We start from the raw sequence: 19,630 nt of genomic DNA on the forward strand, positions 1-19,630 counted from the left end.
GTGCGTGGTTTGGTGTAGGTTTCCTGCCTCCACTGTGTCCCTGTTGTCCATTTTCTGATACCCCACCTTGTAGGTGATGGGGAGAAAAATGCGACACTCCAGTCTCTCCTCCCCGGACTGGGTGTCCTAAAGCACTCTTTTCAGGCTGTTGTCACAGTGCCACACGGGCATGAGTGGGCTGGTTTGTTCCACTCCACAGTCTCCCATGCTGCCCAGGTGCTCGCCTGGGATTCAAACCCCATTGTCTTAAGGATCCTGTTCCGTGCACCCTGGTCTAGGGGAAGTGCCACTCCTCCCAGCCCACCGACAAAGGGCCTCTGGCTGGTTGGGGAATGGGGTGGTGGCTGCAGGGTCTTTTGTCTTTGGAGCAGCTTTATTCCTTCTTCCCACAGCACTCAGGGGAGAGGATTGCTCTCTCCAACTGCACCTGGGAGCTAGCTACCAAGCCTGGGGCTGGCTCTCCTCATTGCCAGGCATACTAACGGCAGGGAAAGCCCCACAGTTAGAAATTCGTTTTTTCTCCGCTTTTTCCATTCGCTGGTTCATGGTTTTTCTCTTGTCTAAATTCAGTCCTACACTTTCACAGCCTCTCTTTCTCTTCCTTTTATCTCTCCATAGAGGAGAATCCCTCCCCTCTGTGCCTACACCACCAGTTTTATCTCTCTCAGTTCATAATCACACACCCATGGCCCACCAAGTTGTCCCCGTGGGCCCATAGAAATGTTTCTGTCTTTCTGTAGCCCCGATTCCTGGAATTCTAAGTCTTCTGGCCTGAATACTGCTGTGTTTGAGGGATGAAGGAATTTTGGGTCCCCCTACTTCTCCGCCTGTCGACTCCTCCCCACATGTAATTGATTATTAAAAGTTGGGTATTTATGCAGCAAGATTTTTTTTTTTGTAAATATAGTTGCTATAGACTGAATGTTTGTGTTCTTTCCCTTAAAATTTTATGTTGAGACCTAATACCCACAATGATGAAATTTGGAGGTGAGGGGCTTTGGGAGGTGATTATGTCATGAGGGCAGAGCTTTCATGAATAGGATTAGTGTCCTTATGAAAGAGACCCCAGAGAACTCCCTTGCCCCTTCCACCATGTGAAGACACAACCAGATGCCCTATGAACCAGGAAGTGAGCTCTCACCAAACACTGAATCTGCCACCAGCTTGATTTTGGACTTTGTAGCCTCCAGAACTGTGAGAAATAAATTTCTGTTATTTATAAGTCATCCAATCTGTGGTATTCTGTTAGAGCAGCCCAAAGAGACCATGAAAATAGATAAGATTATTGTAGAATTTATGTGGAAAGGCAAAAGAATTAGATAGCTAAAACAATTATGAGAAAGAGGAATAAGGTAGGAAGAATTTCTCAACTTGATTTTAAGTCTTATTGTGTAGCTATAGTAATCAGGACTGTGTGGTATTGGAAAAGGGATATATATATATGTGTGTGTGTGTGTGTGTGTGTATATATATATATATATATATATATATATATATATGAATGGAACAGAATAGAGGAGCTAAAAAATAGGCCCACACAGTTAGGCCAACTGATTTTCGACAAAGGTGCAAGAACAATTCAGTGGAGGAAGGATTATCTTCAACAAATGATGCTAGATCAACTGAATATCCATGGGTAAAAAAAGGAACCTATCTGACCCTCATGTCTTCTATTAAAATTAACTCAAAATGGATGATAGGTATATACAAATGTTCATAGCAGCATTATTCCTAGTAGCCAAAAAGTGTAAACAACTCAAATGTCCACCGACTGATGAGTGGATAAAGAAAATGTGATATCTGTACCATATATATTAGTTTCCTAGAACTACAATAACAAATTAGCATTAACTAGGTGGCGTATAACAAGAGAAATATATTTTCTTACCATTCTTGAGGCTAGAAGTCTGAAATCAAGGTGTCAACATCACCATGCTTTCTATGATGATTCTAGGATAAGATCCCTCCTCCCCTCTTCATAGCTTCTGGTGATTGCCTGTTGGCACTCTTCGGCATTTCTTGGCTCCTAGATGCATCACTTTAATCTTTGCCTCTGTATTTACAAGGCATTCTTTTCTGTATGTCTGAATCTCTGCATGCCTGTGTTGTCTAAATTTTTTTCTTCTTGTAAGTCATGTTGGATTTAGGGCTCTCTCTAATTCATTGTGACCTCATCTTAACTTGATACATCTGCAAAAACCCTATTTCCAAATAAGATGACATTCACACATTCTGAGTGGACATAAATTTGGGGGGGGGGCACTATTTAATCCAGTACACTATACATATCACTTAGCATAATGTTTTCCAGGTCTACATTGTAGCATGTTCTATATTTCATTTCTTTTTACATTGAATAATGTGTGTTATTGATTTCAGAAGATGATTTCAGAAGATGGCAGGATCCATTAGAAGTTACTATAACTGTGAACTGGAGAAGGACAGGGAAGATTCAGTGAGGAGAGGATGCATTAAAAATTTATCATGAATTAGAATCAATAGGATTTGGTGACTGTATGTGAAGGTTGAGGGGGAGAGAGGAGTCAAAGTTGATGTGGTAAAACCACAGGAAGAAGACAATGTTTTGAGGAAACAGAGGTAAGTTTTATTCTGCACAGAAACAGTTTGAAATGCCTGAAGAAAATCCATGTCCACATAAGGTTGAGAACTCCCCAGAGAGGCCTGGGCCATCAGTTAAGCTTTAGAATTCATCTTCCTAACCGGCAATAATGGACATATCAGAGCAATGATATTGTTACAGGAGAAAGGATAGAATGAGATGGTCAGAGGGCCAGGAATATATCCTTAGGGAATGACTATTCTTTTTAGGAAGCCACCAAAAAAAGAAAAAAAAAAAAAAAAAGCAACAAAGGGGCCTGAGAGATAGTAATCTTAGAAGCAGGAGACTAAGAAGAAATCAGTGTCTTAAAAATCTTGCACTGACATATGCCTGAGATATAATGATGATAGCAGTAATGACAATAAATTCATTTTATAGTACTTCCTATATGCCAGTCACCATTCTAAGGGCTTTACCTATACAAAGTCAGTTAATACTCTCACAGCCCCATTGAGGTAAATACTATCTCAATTTTACAGAAAGGGAAGTGGAGGCACAAAGACGTAGAGTCATCTTCTCAGGGTCATCTACCAGGGTTGGGATTCTAACTCAGGAAACAGCACTGCAGTCTATGCTTTTAGTCCTTAATTACTGTCTGTCTAACACTGATGTTGCACTTTGCTGTCCTCTGACACTGATCTAAGCCTTTTATAGTTATTAATTCATAGAATCCTCACTGTAGCTTTTTGAGGTAAGTGGTATTGTAAAGACTTTATACATTATAAAATATGTCTGTTTTACAGATGAGGAAACTGAAGTACAGAAAAGTTATATAAACCACCCAAGATCATACAACTGCTAAGTGGGATGGTGAGAATTCACAACACGCTCTCTGGCTCCAGAGTGGGAATGCGTTCCCTCAAAAGCACTCTCTCCTTAGCTGAGGGGTATCTGTTTCACCTGTGGGTTTTCATTTTCACACTTTAGGGCTCCTTTCCCAAGCTGATTTCATCTTCTGACTAGTAAATCAGGCTCAGAGTAAACATTGATTCATTTACAGGTTAATCACAGGTCTCATTCCTGGACAGATAAGAAATCAGTGATTTGGTTTTGTCTGAAGTGACTTGGGAATTCCCCCATGGTGACTTCCTGGAGTGGGTCAGAAAGCCACCTACCCACGTTGTTAATGACTGCAGTGTTCTGCTCGGTTCACTGATGACAGGAGACTGGTAAAACAAAGAGGGCAAGATCCGAGAAATAAATGTTACTCAAATTTACGTTCTTCTTAGTTCCTGGGTGTCTTTGGTTTGTTTTTTAACTTTTGAGTCTTGCCTTAGATATTAGTGATGATTAGCTAATACAATTCATTTCATCATTACTCATGATGATGCTGTATTTTGTGAGGAACTTGTTTTAAATTTAATGCTATCACATTTTTTATAATCCTTGCTTATTTTCTATGGTGATATGTGTGGTATCACTTTCAATAATTTGAAATATTCTGTTGGGATCCTTAATTCTTAATCCTGTCTGATGCATTTGGGTTAACTGCCTCTTTTAGGGATAATTTTGGAGGCATACAAGTGGTAACCACATTTTTTTCATTATTAAAAATCATGTTTCATTATTAAAATTCACAAGACAGTCAGGGAAGACCTCTCTGAAGTATTCTTATTGTGACAGGAAGTTAACAAAGATTTGATTTTTCATTTTAAAAGGTCATTCTGGCTGCAAGGAGAAAAGACTAGAAGAACAAGAGTAGGAGAACAAGAGTAGAATCAGGAATACCAGTTAAGAGTTGTTACAACATTCTAGGTCCTCAGCCCTACCTGTATATTGGAATCCTCTGGAGGTGATTCTAGCCAGTCCCAATCTAAACCAATTATATAAAAATCTCTGGGGATAAGATATAATAGATGATATTTCTCAAGGCTCTTCTGATCATTTTAATATGTAGCTGGGGTTGAAAAAAGTTGTGAAAAAAAGATGTCAGGGGCCAGGTCTAGAGAGTAATTATCTATATCCAGTAGGAAAAGTAAAAAAATCAGAATGTTTAAGTTAAGCTATTAAAACAGGAATGGATCCTTATCTGGATCTATTTTCTTCCTTAAGGAATATGATTAGATGGAATAACAAAACATATCCTTAAACAAAGAGGAAAATAATCATCAGGAAATGATGAAAATGGGTATTGGTTAACAAGCATTAACCAGTATAATACAAGAAGTAATGATTAATGAAAATGTTTGTTTGTATCATGTTTATTTCTTCAAATATTCTGATATGTAGTCCAGGTTTGAAAATGATTGTAGGGACGCCTGGGTGGCTCATTCGGTTGAGCATCTGACTTCGGCTCATGTCATGATCTCACAGTTCATGGGTTCAAGCCCCATGTTGGGCCCTGCACTGACAGATCAGAGCCTGGAGCGTGCTTCGGATTCTACATCTCCCTCTCTGTCTGCCCCTTCCTGCTTGCGTGTGCGCTCTCTCTCTCCCTCCCTCCCTCCCTCTACCCCCCCCCCCCCAAATAATAATAAATTAACATAAAAAAAGGAAATGATTGTAGATAATCTGGAGCAGTTATCTTGAAGGTGGCTAGATGTCAGATTTAGGCTATATATATTTTGTGGGGACATCAGGTAGATGGAAAGTGAGATGAGAAGGAAAGAGAGGATCAGGGACAATATAAAACTTAGTCCTGAAAAACTGAGTGAATGATGGTTGAATTTACTACAATGGGAGAAAATGGGTGGAAGAGCCTGGATGTGTGTATCATAGGTGTGGGTGGCTACTGAAATCAAGAGTATCAGTTTGTACTTCGTAATGTAGAGAGTGTTAATCAACTCTAAAATGGGGTATTATAGAGAGATACAGATTTGCAGCTGAATTATTAGTTTCCTGGAATAATTGTCTTCAATTTTATATCTGTTTCTTACTTGTATTAGCTAGGAATTTACGCAGCTATGCTTCACTTGTAAAGGCACCCTTTATATATTTAAATAAATTTTTCTGTGTAGTTTTATTTTATTTTATTTTATTTTTTCTTCCCTAGATTTTTAATGTATAACATAAAGCTACTGCATTGGAGATAGGAATCATGTAAGAGAGTGTCTTATGAATATGCTAACTCTTACTTCCAATAAAACATTATGGATATTAAGCTTCTGTAGGTCATAATAGCAGGTCATAAATTCCTGAGTAGTTTGTGTTAGAAACATTGCAAAAAAAAACGACTAGTTTTTAAAAAGGGATTAAAAGGTAGTTAGCTAATTATGAAATTCTAGAGCATCATTTCCAAAACTTACTTGACTAAAGAGCACTTTTAAAATAATAATATATTGATGAACTGTAAGAGGAGCTCAACAAATATAACGGGCTCCTGAATTAAAGCAGATAGCAGAAAGTGGGCTTTTAGGGGCACTTGGGTGGCTCAGTTGGATGAGGGTCCAACTCTTGATTTTGTCTCAGGACATGATCTCACAGTCATGAGATCCAGTCCCACATTGATCTCCGTGCTGTCATTGCAGAACCTGCTTATGATTCTCTCTCACTTTCTCTCTCTCAAAATAAATTTAAAAACTTAAAAGAAAGTTAATTACTACAATCAACAGTCTGAATTTATCATGTATTTAAAATGCAAAGAATTTTAAAGACAAGATATACAAACCAGACAAAAACAGATCACAGATTAATGAATAGTAAATGGATGACATACAATGCATGATTAACTGCAAAGTAAAACTTATAGCTAAAATATTGAATACCATTGCTAAGAACTATGCCAAGCATTTTGTGCGCATTAACTCTGTCAGCAATGCTTTTTTTTTTTCTTTTTAGTTAGGAATATTTTTAGCTACAAGTGACAATATTCAACATCAATTACTTGAAAACATATGGTTCGTTTTTCTCAAGTTAAAAGGAATCTGGCAACAGGCATTGGTTCAGTGACAGTGGTTTCTGGCAGTATTTATCCCATTCTCTTGGCCTTGTCCTCATAGCTGTAAGCTGTCTCTCCAAGCTCAAAGCAATGCGTTGTTGTTGAAAGCCAGAGAATGGAAGGAAAAGATGGTCCCACTCACATCTGTCCCTTTTTATCAGGGAAGTCAAGGATTTCCAGATGCTCCAACAGAATTCTACTTTTGTCTCCTCTGTTGGGGTCACCTAGCATCCCAAGTTGCAAGGGAGATTGAGAAATCAGGTATTACACTTTTTCAGGCTTTGTAGCAGAGCGGGAGAAGGGAAAAGGTTGATAACAGGTGTTGGGTTAAGTAGCCAACAGTAACTATCACAAATCCAGGTCATCCTTATAAAAACCCTACTAAATTGGCACTGTTATTTATTGCCATTTTACAAGTAAGACACGGAGAAGTTACGAAACTTGATCAATGTCAAATAACTAAGAAATGATAGAACCAAGGGGTGCCTTGGTGGCTTAGTTGGTTGAGCATCTGACTTCAGCTCTGGTCATGATCTAGCAGTTCGTGAGTTTGAGCCACGCGTGGGGCTCTGTGCTGACAGCTCAGAGCCTGGAGCCTGCCTCAGATTCTGTGTCTCCCTCTCTCTCTGCCCCTCCCATCCTCAAAAATAAATTAAAAACATTAAATAAAATTAAAAAAAGAAATGATAGAACCAGGAGTCAACTCAGGTGGTCTGCCTCCAGAGTCCACCCTCTTCTCAGTCACTCCTCTACATTGTGGAAATAAAGCCTTACAAGACACCATATTATGCCTTCTTTTGTGAGTGATCTCTCATATAACTTCCTAACATGTAAAAAATAAAAATAAATGTTTGCTATTGCTGTTATATTTTCTTAACCAATAATAATAATACCGTTAACTCAAATTTGTAAAGACTCCCTTTCAAAGAATTCTAAGGATTTTCATGCAGATTTTCATACCTGTGATTTCTTCATAAATCCTTGAGGAAAAGACAGAGGTAGGTGTGACCATTTGCATTTGATAATTGGGAATACTAGATCAAAGTTGTGTCAAAGAGATCAGAGACTTAAATGCAAATCTACATAGAGCCAGGCCGTTCTTCATAGACACCTGCAAGTATAGATATTTTTACTTTAGGACAAATTTTAATTAAATTTACAGAAGAATCAAAACCAGCATTACATTAAAAAGTTTTCCACCTAGACAAAGGCTTAAAACTTTAAAATTGAGTGTTTAAACATATCTCAATTTGTTTTCTTAACAATGGTCTCTGAGGTGCCATATTTTATAAGAACTAGTTCCATTAGTTATTTGAAATTTTGGCACATTTTTATGGCTCTATTTTATATAATCTATTACCTCAAGTACTTGTAAATTCTTTGTAGGAAATGAATTGTACACTTTGTTGTTATTGCTTGAAAGAAATTAAAAACTCGATCTTATTTATGTCAAGTATTTTTTTCTGTTGGAATTAATATTTGATTTGTTTTCTTATAATCAAGTTAGTTTTCTTCCTTACTAATGTTTTTCTATTCTACTAGGCAATGTTGATTTTTAAATTTCTATAAACTTTTATAAGTAAACAAAATTGATCATTATTTCCCTTTATTAGACTTCTTGTTTGTATACCATGATGTCAAATAGCTTTCCTCTTTCAGTGTCGCAAGTTTATGAAAGATGTCAATTTAACTCTAGAAAATGTATTTATGCAGTCGTTGATGCCATAGAAACCACATAAAACAGTTGCTGTGAACTTGTAGAAAGTTATCTCTGGCACATATTTTCATTTTTAAAAAGTTTATATTTATATGTATACAGTAATTAAAGCTATGAATTGCATATATTTGGCTTAAAGCCATGTTTGGAATTGTCACATTAACATAGACCAGTGGTATAGATAGAATTTTTTTGGCCTCCCAAGAAAAATTTCAGAAATGTACCTCATGTAATTTGTTATTTGGAGAACAGATCTCCAAATGGGGCTATTTGAATGCTATTTCATATATTTTGGGAGAGGGAAGCAGCTGTCTCCTTGCTCTAACCTGGTTTTATGGCCATTGTTTTTCTTATGTTCTTACGGTATCCAGATTGACCAAGCCTGTATGAGTTATTAATATGTATTGAGCTAAAGAATAGATCTTTTAAAGCTTCACAGTTTTATGCTGAGTATTATCAGCAAGATAAATGGAAGGCAACAAAACAAAGAAGAAAAAGCATATATAAGGTGGAAATGGAATTACTATTGAGCACCTACAATATGTGGGGCCTTTTTCAATGCTATTTTATTTAAGTCAGGAAATCACCCTGAGAATTACATGTCAGCCCCATTTTGCTTGAGAAAACTTAGGGTTAGAAAATTTAATTACCTTGACCAGAATCACTAAGTCTGAGCTTGGATTTGAACTTAGGTGTCTTGTCTCATAGTTGTACAAATATTGCCCGACACCAAGACAGGCTTTGAGAGGGGCACCTGGCTGACTCAGTTGGTAGAGCATGTGACTCTTGACCTTGGGGTCATCAGTTTACCACATTGGGCGTAGAGCTTACTTTAAAAAGGCTTTGAGAAACACCATGGAAGGGTATTTAATATTGTGAGTGTATTTACTACAAAATATCATCTGTCAGAATATAGTCATTTCACCCAATTCTCCACTTTTTGAAAGCAAAAGTGAACTATTATTTTCTGGGCAAGGTACACATAAAAGCCCGGTTTAATTCATTTCTGTTTTGATGGGAGTAGCCTGAAAAGTCGAACTGTAGCACCCACTCCTTAGCATGGTGAAGAACTCAGTAGAGGAAGTCACTTGGATGAGGGGAGTGTGGAAGTGGCAAGGCTAAGGAGAAATATATGCTAGTTATTGCAAAATCCCAAGAATGTCACAAACTTGAGTAGAGTTAGCACCAGGGGATGGGAGAGAAGTTGATGAGTTTAATCCAGTAGGCAAAACACAACAAAAGGCAAGTGTAGGCAAAAGATGATGCTTAACACAGCAACAGAATGGCTGCAGCTTCTTAAAATTTTTTTTTAATGTTTATTTATTTTTGAGAGACAGAGAGACAGACAGAATCTGAAGCGGGCTCCAAGCTCTGAGCAGTCAGCACAGAGCTGGACGCAGAGCTCGAACCCATGAATTGTGCGATCATGACCTGAGCCGAAGTCGAGGCTCAACCGACCGAGCCACCCAGGCACAACAAAACAGCTGCCGCTTCTAATCTTCTAACGGGGGCAAGAGCCAGGCCACAAAAGAGAGAGGATCAGCAACAACCCCCCAAAGTATCCTTCTACTTTTAATCCCCTGCCGCACATGTCACTTCTTGTTACTCTTGTGACCTCACTTCATAACACTTTCTTCCCCTTGTATATTCCTCTCCTTACTTTTCCTTAAACACTAGATTCTCTTCTGACTTTTCTTTGCTGTAGCTGTACCTTCTGTCTGAAATGCTCCCTCCAAGATATCCTCTAAACCCATCCTTTACTTTATGTCTTTATTAAAATCTTACCCTCTTCCTAAGGCCTATTGTGACCATAGTGAGATATGTATGTGTGTGTATATATATATATATATATACACACACATACATATATATACATACATATACATATGTATGTATATATATGGAGAGAGCAGGAGAGACGGGAAGAGAGGGAGGTAAAGAGAGAGAAAGAGGTGACATATTAACATTGTATTCATTTTAGGTAATGACTTGATATGTGTATATATTAAGAAATGATGACCTCAATTAGTCTAGTTAACATCCATCACAACATAGTTACAATTTTTTTCTCATGATGAGAACTTTGAAGATCTACTCTTTTGAAACTTTCAAATATATAGTACAGTATTTTTAACTATAGTCACCATTTTTTTCTTGTGATGAAAACTTTGAAGATCTTCTTTTGCAACTTTCAAATATATAATATGGTATTGTTAATTATAGTTACCTGACCACCTTAGTTAATACTCCAGCTTGCTCCTTCAACCTGTCTCCTACCTTACTTTACTCTTTGGTTTTAATTCCATGGCATTTACCACCTCCTTACATACTGCAGTATATTATTTATTATGTTTATCCCATGCTAGATCATAGGCTTCTATAACAGGCGTCTGTGTTTTATTCCTGATGTATCTGATGACCCTAGAATAGTGCTCCAGGCAAGCTAACTGAACTTGATACCATCACAAATGTCACCTGTGAGCCGGTACCTGTAAGTTAGGCAAACATTAATAAAAATGATGGAGCAGTAGTGCCTAGGTATCTATTATTATTCTTCGTTATCTAACTCCATTATCATCCCCTTGGAATTGTGGGACCTGAGTATTGTGTTCGGTGCAACCTCCTCCCCCAAGTGTCTCATATGTCTTCACAAATAAGTTTGGTCAGCTATAGCATGGGTTCAACAATTTTCTATTTTCTTCCTATTCTGGTTCCCTTTTCTGGATGTTTTGACTTTGTCTGGATACCTTCTGGGCAAAGCTCTTGCACTTCTGAAATTCACAGCACTCACCCCACTGCTTTGGCTCTTTCATTGAGTGCTGCCACTGAGTTGCTGGAAACTTGGTGATAATGCAGGCATCTGTAAAAACAGGCAAGAATGCCCTTATTATTTAATGCTTTGTGGGAAAGGATCCCCAACGTTACTTCCTTACTTGTAGAACTTGGCTAAGCAGCATGTCCTATTTGAAAGAAATCATACTATTATTTGAATCACTTCTGCTTTCTGGCTACTTAGCATTTTTTGAAACATCTATTTGATCACTATCAGCCCAAGTGTTACACGTGCATTTTTCTAAATTCACAAAACAACGTTGAGAGACAAGTATTATTTTCCAATTTTATAGATCAAGAACCCAACATCAGAGAGCTAAATACTTTCCAAGTGTTGTATAACTAACCGTTTATATGGTGGAATTAAAAGCCAGATTAGTTGGAACCTGTAGTAGATGTTGATCCTGCAACCAAATCCATTTTACCCTGCTTCTTGTCCCATTCCCCTAGTAGATAGGACTTAGTGCATTGCTCTGATTCTTCCTCTTCCTACCCAGTAGATCTTGAGAAATGACTGAATTACAGAGGGGGTTACAAAGGGCAAATCACTTACTTCAAGGCAAGGCTCATTCTGTGGTGCAATTTATGCTCCAGGGCTTTGCTGTGGGATCAAACTGAAATTAATGTCTATCTCACATTCTTCCTTCCTTTGACCTATTCTATTTCCTTCACTTTTGAGAGGACACCCCAATAAAACCAATCTCAGGTTCTTCTAAGGAACTTGACTTAGGTCAGATTCCTAATCCCATTTTCTAACTACCATACTACAGTGCCCTCCTTTTTTTTTTTTTTTTTTTTTTTTTTTTTCCTCTTCTCTGTTGAACCAAGAGGGTTTATTCAGTCCATTTTCCTTAGCATAAATTCTCTCCCAGAACATTCCTGGAACACTCCTGTAAATGGATGGACAATAGATCAAATGCCCGTGGTGAATACATCTTGTGATCCAACTCAGTTGCTCTTATATTCCGTTCTTCACACTGAGAGTAGTTGAGAGCTGAACATAACATACATTTTTGTAATCAGGCATGTGAACTGCTGGCCCAAATGTGTCCAGTGGAAATTTCAGAATGTATTTCTCTGGGTGGAATTAGGTTTAATATTTTGCATTTTTTTCTGTTATTGAAAATTACATCACTAAAAACAAAATTAGAGTACTTTCTGATAACAGGAAAGTAGGTTCTGTGGAAGAGAATATATTTTCGGTATTCAGAGTGTTGAGGGTTTTTGCCTCTAGATTTTCAGGTGCCTGTTAACTAATATATATCATTTTTGAGAAACAAGTTGTATGTATGTCCAGGATTTTAAAATGTATGTATAATAATAAAGCTATAGTATAAGATGCCCAACTGGGAGTTGGAAATGTTAAAGATAAAATAATTTGACCAAGTGGTACTTACGAAAAACTTTGCTTTTTCAAGCACACATGAGTATATTACCATTGCTGGCAAAAATGCATATCTTATCATTACTGTGTAATCAATCCACGCAAAGCATTCCATTGGAGGCCCTTTTTGATTATAGACTGCTTGCTTTTACTTCAAGGTCAGGGAAGCTGGTGGAATTTGTAGTGAATGGTATAATTGTTGAACATTTAAGCAAACATAATCTATTCAGGGATGAATAAAATGATTTACGTAAGGGGAAATCATGCCACCCAATCAAGTTGAGTTCAGTGAAATGATAAATAGCTATCTGAAAGAAGAGGAACAAGTAGAAGTAACTTATTAACATTAGAAAAAATGCCTTTGACAAAGTCTTCGTTCTCCCTGCTGTGTCCCACCGTTCCCCACGCATAACCAAACACACACAGACACCCGCACACACACACACACATCCCTCAGAAACTATCTCTTAAGGTTAACTGCAGGGTTGGAGGAAAAGCTTTGTTTTATTTAGGAACTAACTTAGAAACTAGTAACAAAGAGTTGGTACAGTTACTTTTTTTTTAATTTTATTTTTTTAATTTACATCCAAATTGGTTAGCATATAGTGCAATAATGATTTCAGGAGTATATTCCTTAATGCCCCTTACCCATTCAGCCCATCCCTGCTTCTGACAACCCCTCCACTAACCCTCTGTTTGTTCTCCATATTTAAGAGTCTCTTATGTTTTGTCCCACTCCCTGTTTTTATATAATTTTTGCTTCCCTTCCCTTATGTTCATCTGTGTATTAAACTTCTCATATGAGTGAAGTCATATGATTTTTGTCTTTCTCTTAATGACTAATTTCACTTAGCATAATACCCTCCAGTTCCATTTACATAGTTGCAAATGGCAAGATTTCATTCTTTTTGATTGCTGAGTAATACTCCATTGTGTGTGTGTGTGTGTGTGTGTGTGTGTGTGTATATTGTGTGTGTGTATATATATATATATATATATATATATACACACACACACACACACACACACACACACACACCACTTCTTCTTTATCCATTCATCCATCGATGGACATTTGAGCTCTTTCCATACTTTGGGTATTGTTGATAGTGCTGCTATAACAATTGAGGTGCATATGTTCCTTTGAAACAGCACACCTGTATCCCTTGGATAAATACCTAGTAGTGCAATTGCTGGGTCATAGGGTAGTTCTATTTTTAATTTTTTGAGAACCTCCATACTGTTTTCCAGAGTGGCTACACCAGCTTGCATTCCCACCAACAATGCAATAGAGATCCTCTTTCTCTGCATCCTCGCCAACATCTGTTGTTGCCTGAATTGTTAATTTTAGCCACTCTGACAGGTGTAAGATATCTCATTGTGGTTTTGATTTGTATTTCCCTGATGAGTGATGTTGAGCATTTTTTCATGTGTCGGTTGGCCATCTGGATATTTTCTTTGGAGAAGTGTCTATTCATGTCTTTTGCCCATTTCTTCACTGGATTATTGGCTTTTTGGATGTTGAGTCTGATAAGTTCTTTATAGATTTTGGATACTAACCCTTTATCTGATATGTCGTTTGCAAATATCTTCTCCCATTCCAGTGGTTGCCTTTTAGTTTTGCTGATTGTTTGCTTCACTGTGCAGAAGCTTTTTATTTTGATGAGGTCCCAGTATTTCATTTTTGCTTTTGCTTCCCTTGTATCCGGAGACGTGTTGAGTAAGAAGTTGCTGCGGCCAAGATCAAAAAGGTTTTTTCCTGCTTTCTCCTTGAGGATTTTGATGGCTTCCTGTCTTACATTTAGGTCTTTCATCCATTTTTAGTTTATTTGTGTGTACGGTGTAAGAAAGTGGTCCAGGTTCATTCTTCTGCATGTCGCTGTCCAGTTCTCCCGGCACCACTTCCTGAAGAGACTGTCTTTATTCCATTGGCTATTCTTTCCTGCTTTGTCAAAGATTAGTTGGCCATACGCTTGTGGGTCCATTTCTGGGTTCTCAATTCTGTTCCATTGATCTGAGTGTCTGTTCTTGTGCCAGTACCACACTGTCTTGATGATTACAGCTTTGTAAAATAGCTTGAAGTCTGGGACTGTGATGCGTCCTGCTTTGGTTTTCTTTTACAAGATTGGTTTGGCTATACGGGGTATTTTCTGGTTCTATACAAATTTTAGGTTTATTTGTTGTAGCTCTGTAAAGAATGCTGGTGTTATTTTGATAGAGATTGCATTGAATATGTAGATTGCTTTGGATAGTATTGACATTTTATTTGATTTTTTTTGAAGTTATTTGTTGATGTTTTCTTTTTTTATTTATTTTCTTTTTTTATTTTCTTTGTTTTTATAATATGAAATTTATTCTCAAATTGGTTTCCATACAATACCCAGTGCTCATTCCATCAGGCGCCCTCCTCAGTACCTATCACCCACCTTCCCCTCCCTCCCATCCCCCATCAACCCTCAGTTCTCAGTTTTTAAGAGTCTCTTATGTTTTGGCTCCTTCCCTCTCTAACCTCTTTTTTTTCCCCTTCCCCTCCCCATTGGTCTTCTGTTAAGTTTCTCAGGATCCACGTAAGAGTGAAAACATATGGTATCTGTCTTTCTCTGTATGACTTATTTCACTTAGCATAACACTCTCCAGTTCCAACCACATTGCTACAAAAGGCCATATTTCATTCTTTCTCATTGCCAAGTAGTATTCCATTGTGTATATAAACCACAATTTCTTTATCCATTCATCAGTGGATACATTTAGCTCTTTCCATAATTTGGCTATTGTTGAAAGTGCTACTATAAACATTGGGGTACAAGTGCCTCTATGCATCAGCACTCCTGTATCCCTTGGGTAAATTCCTATTAGTGCTACTGCTGGGTCATAGGGTAGATATATTTTTAATTTTTTGAGAAACTTCCACACTGTTTACCAGAGCAGCTGCACCAGTTTGCATTCCCACCAACTGTGCAAGAGGGTTCCCATTTCTCCCCATCCTCGCCAGCCTCTATAGGCTCCTGATTTGTTCATTTTAGCCACTCTGACTGGCGTGAGGTGGTATCTGAGTGTGGTTTTGATTTGTATTTCCCTGATGAGCGATGTTGAGCATCTTCTAATGTGCCTGTTGGCCCTCTGGATGTCTTCTTTAGAGAAATGTCTATTCATGTTTTCTGCCCATTTCTTCACTGGGTTATTTGTCTTTTGGGTGTGGAGTTTGGTGAGCTCTTTATAGATTTTGGATACTAGCCCTTTGTCTGATATGTCATTTGCAAATATCTTTTCCCATTCCGTTGGTTGCCTTTTAGTTTTGTTGGTTGTTTCCTTTGCTGTGCAGAAGCTTTTTATCTTCATGAGGTCCCAGTAGTTCATTTTTGCTTTTAATTCCCTTGCCTTTGGGGATGTGTCAGGTAAGAACTTGCTGCGGCTGAGGCCACAGAGGTGTTTTCCTGCTTTCTCCTCTAGGGTTTTGATGGTTTCCTGTCTCACATTCCAGTCCTTTATCCATTTTGAGTTTATTTTTGTGAATGGTGTGAGAAACTGGTCTAGTTTCAATCTTCTGCATGTTGCTGTCCAGTTCTCCCAGCACCATTTGTTAAAGAGACTGTCTTTTTTCCATGGGATATTCCTTCCTGCTTTGTCAAAAATTAGTTGGCCATACTTTTGTGGGTCCAATTCTGGAGTCTCTATTCTATTCCATTGGTCTATGTGTTTGTTTTTGTGCCAATACCATGCTGTCTTGATGATTACAGCTTTGTAGTAGAGGCTAAAGTCTGGGATATTGATGCCTCCTGCTTTGGTCTTCTTCTTCCAAATTACTTTGGCTATTCGGGGTCTTTTGTGGTTCCATACAAATTTTAGGATTGCTTATTCTAGCTTCGAGAAGAATGCTGGTGCAATTTTGATTGAGATTGCATTGAATGTGTAGATAGCTTTGGCTAGTATTGACATTTTAACAATATTTATTCTTCCAATCCATGAGCACAGAATGTTTTTCCATTTATTTATGTCTTCTTCAATTTCCTTCATATGCTTTCTGTAGTTTTCAGCGTACAGATCTTTTACATCTTTGGTTAGATTTATCCCTAGGTATTTTATGCTTCTTAGTGCAATTGTGAATGGGATCAGCTTCTTTATTTTTCTGTTGCTTCCTTATTAGTGTATAAGAATGCAACTGATTTCTGTACATTGATTTTGTATCCTGCGACTTTGCTGAATTCATTTATCAGCTCTAGCAGACTTTTGGTGGAGTCTATCAGATTTTCCATGTATAATATGTCATCTGCAAAAAGTGAAAGCTTGACATCATCATTGACAATTTTGATGCCTTTGATTTCCTTTTGTTGTCTGATTGCTGATGCTAGAACTTCCAATACTATGTTCAACAACAGCGGTGAGAGTGGACATCCCTGTCGTGTTCCTGGTCTCAGGGAAAACGCTCTCAGTTTTCCCCATTGAGGATGATATTAGCTGTGGGCTTTTCATAAATGGCTTTTATGATGTTTAATATGTTCCTTCTATCCCGACTTTCTCGAGGGTTTTTATTAAGAAAGGATGCTGAATTGTCAAATGCTTTTTTTGCATCAATAGACAGGATCATATGGTTCTTATGTTTTCTTTTATCAATGTGATGTATCACATTGGTTGATTTGTGAATGTTGAACCAGCCCTGCATCCCAGGAATGAATCCTTCTTGATCATGGTGAATAATTCTTTTTATATGCTGTTGAATTTGATTTGCTAGTATCTTATTGTGAATTTTTGCATCCATATTCATCAGGGATATTGGCCTGTAGTTCTCTTTTTTTTTACTGGGTCTCTCTGGTTTAGGAATCAAAGTCATGCTGGTTTCATAGAACGAGTCTGGAAGTTTTCCATCCCTTTCTCTTTTTTGGAATAGCTTGAGAAGGGTAGGTATTATCTCTGCTTCAGATGTCTGGTAAAATTCCCCTGGGAAGCCATCTGGTCCTGGACTCTTATTTGTTGGGAGATTTTGATAACTGATTCAATTTCTTCGCTGGTTATGGGTCTGTTCAAGTTTTCTATTTCTTCCTGTTTGTGTTTTGCAATTGCGTGGGTGCTTAGGAATTTGTCCATTTCTTCCAGGTTGTCCAGTTTGTTGGCATATAATTTTTCATAGTATTCCCTGATAATTGCTTGTATCTCTGAGGGATTGGTTGTCATCATTCCATTTTTCATTCATGATTTTATCTATTTGGGTCATCTCCCTTTTCTTTTTGAGAAGTCTGGCTAGAGGTTTATCAATTTTGTTTATTTTTTCAAAAAACCAACTCTTGGTTTCATTGATCTGCTCTACAGCTTTTTTAGATTCTATATTGTTTATTTCTGCTCTGATCTTTATTATTTGTCTTCTTCTGCTGGATTTAGGCTGTCTTTGCTGTTCTGCTTCTATTTCCTTTGAGTGTGCTGTTAGATTTCGTATTTGGGATTTTTCTTGTTTCTTGAAATAGGCCTGGATTGCAATGTATTTTCCTCTCAGGACTGCCTTCGCTGCATCCCAAAGCATTTGGATTGTTGGTATTTTCATTTTCGTTTGTTTCCATATATTTTTAAATTTCTTTTCTAATTGCCTGGTTGACCCATTCATTCTTTAGTAGGGTATTCTTTAACCTCCATGCTTTTGGAGGTTTTCCAGACTTTTTCCTGTGGTTGATTTCAAGCCTCATAGCATTGTGGTCTGAAAGTGTGCATGGTATGATCTCTATTCTTTTATACTTATGAAGGGCTGTTTTGTGACCCAGTATGTGATCTATCTTGGAGAATGTTCCATGTGCACTCAAGAAGAAAGTATATTCTGTTGCTATGGGATGCAGAGTTCTAAATATATCTGTCAAGTCCATCTGATCCAATGTATCATTCAGGGCCCTTGTTTCTTTATTGATCCTATGTCTAGATGATCTATCCATTGTTGTAGGTGGAGTATTAAAGTCCCCTGCAATTACCACATTCTTATCAATAAGGTTGCTTATGTTTGTGATTAACAGTTTTATGTATTTGGGGGCTCCCGTATTTGGCGCATAGACATTTATAATTATTAGCTCTTCCTGATGGATAGACCCTGTAATTGTTATATAATGCCCTTCTTCATCTCTTGTTACAGCCTTTAATTTAAAGTCTAGTTTGTCTGATCTAAGTATGGCTAGTCCAGCTTTCTTTTGACTTCCAGTAGCATGATAGATAGTTCTCCATCCCCTCACTTTCAATCTGAAGGTGTCCTCAGGTCTAAAATGAGTCTCTTGTTGACAGCAAATAGATGGGTCTTGTTTTTTTATCCATTCTGATACCCTATGTCTTTTGGTTGGCGCATTTAGTCCATTTACGTTCAGTGTTATTATAGAAAGATATGGGTTTAGAGTCATTGTGATGTCTGTAGGTTTCATACTTGTAGTGATGTCTCTGGTACTTTGTGGTCCTTGCAACATTTCACTCACAGAATCCCCCTTAGGATCTTGTAGGGCTGGTTTAGTGGTGATGAATTCCTTCAGTTTTTATTTGTTTGGGAAGACCTTTATGTCTCCTTCTATTCTGAATGACAGACTTGCTGGATAAAGGATTCTCAGCTACATATTTTTTCTGTTCATCACATTGAAGATTTCCTGTCATTCCTTTCTGGCCTGCCAAGTTTCAGTAGATAGTCTTATGGGTCTCCCTTTATATTTTAGAGTGTGTTTATCCCTAGCTGCTTTCAGAATTTTTTTTTTATCCTTGTATTTTGCCATTTTCACTATGATAGGTCCTGCAGAAGATCGATTCAAGTTACGTCTGGAGGGAGTTCTCTGTGCCTCTTGGATTTCAATGCCTTTTTCCTTCCCTAGATCAGGGAGGTTCTCAGGTATGATTTGTTCAAGTACACCTTCAGCCCCTTTCTCTCTCTCTTCCTCCCCTGGAATCCTTATTATACGGAGATTGTTGCATTTCATTGCATCACTTAGTTTTCTAATTCTCCCCTCATACTCCTGGATTTTTTTATCTGATTCTCAGCTTCCTCTTTTTCTGTAATTTTATCTTCTAATTCACCTATTCTCTCCTCTGCCTCTTCAATCCAAGCTGTGGTTGCCTCTATTTTATTTTGCACTTCATTTATGGCATTTTTAGCTCCTCCTAACTGTTTCTTAGTCCCTTGATCTCTGTAGCAATAGATTCTCTGCTGCCCTCTATACTTTTCTCAAGCCCAGCGATTAATTTTAGGACTGT

At 37.8% G+C, this 19,630-nt stretch overlaps 1 long non-coding RNA gene across 3 annotated transcripts in view; it reads left to right on the top strand.

Moving 5' to 3' along the window:
• The window catches only part of LOC132679425 (uncharacterized), a 53,844-nt gene that overhangs the window by 7,898 nt on the left and 26,316 nt on the right, over positions 1-19,630 (top strand). The window lies entirely within an intron of this gene.

Source organism: Panthera onca, chromosome A2 (genome assembly GCF_046562875.1).
Source record: "Panthera onca isolate mPanOnc1 chromosome A2, mPanOnc1 haplotype 2, whole genome shotgun sequence".
Lineage (NCBI taxonomy): Eukaryota > Metazoa > Chordata > Mammalia > Carnivora > Felidae > Panthera > Panthera onca.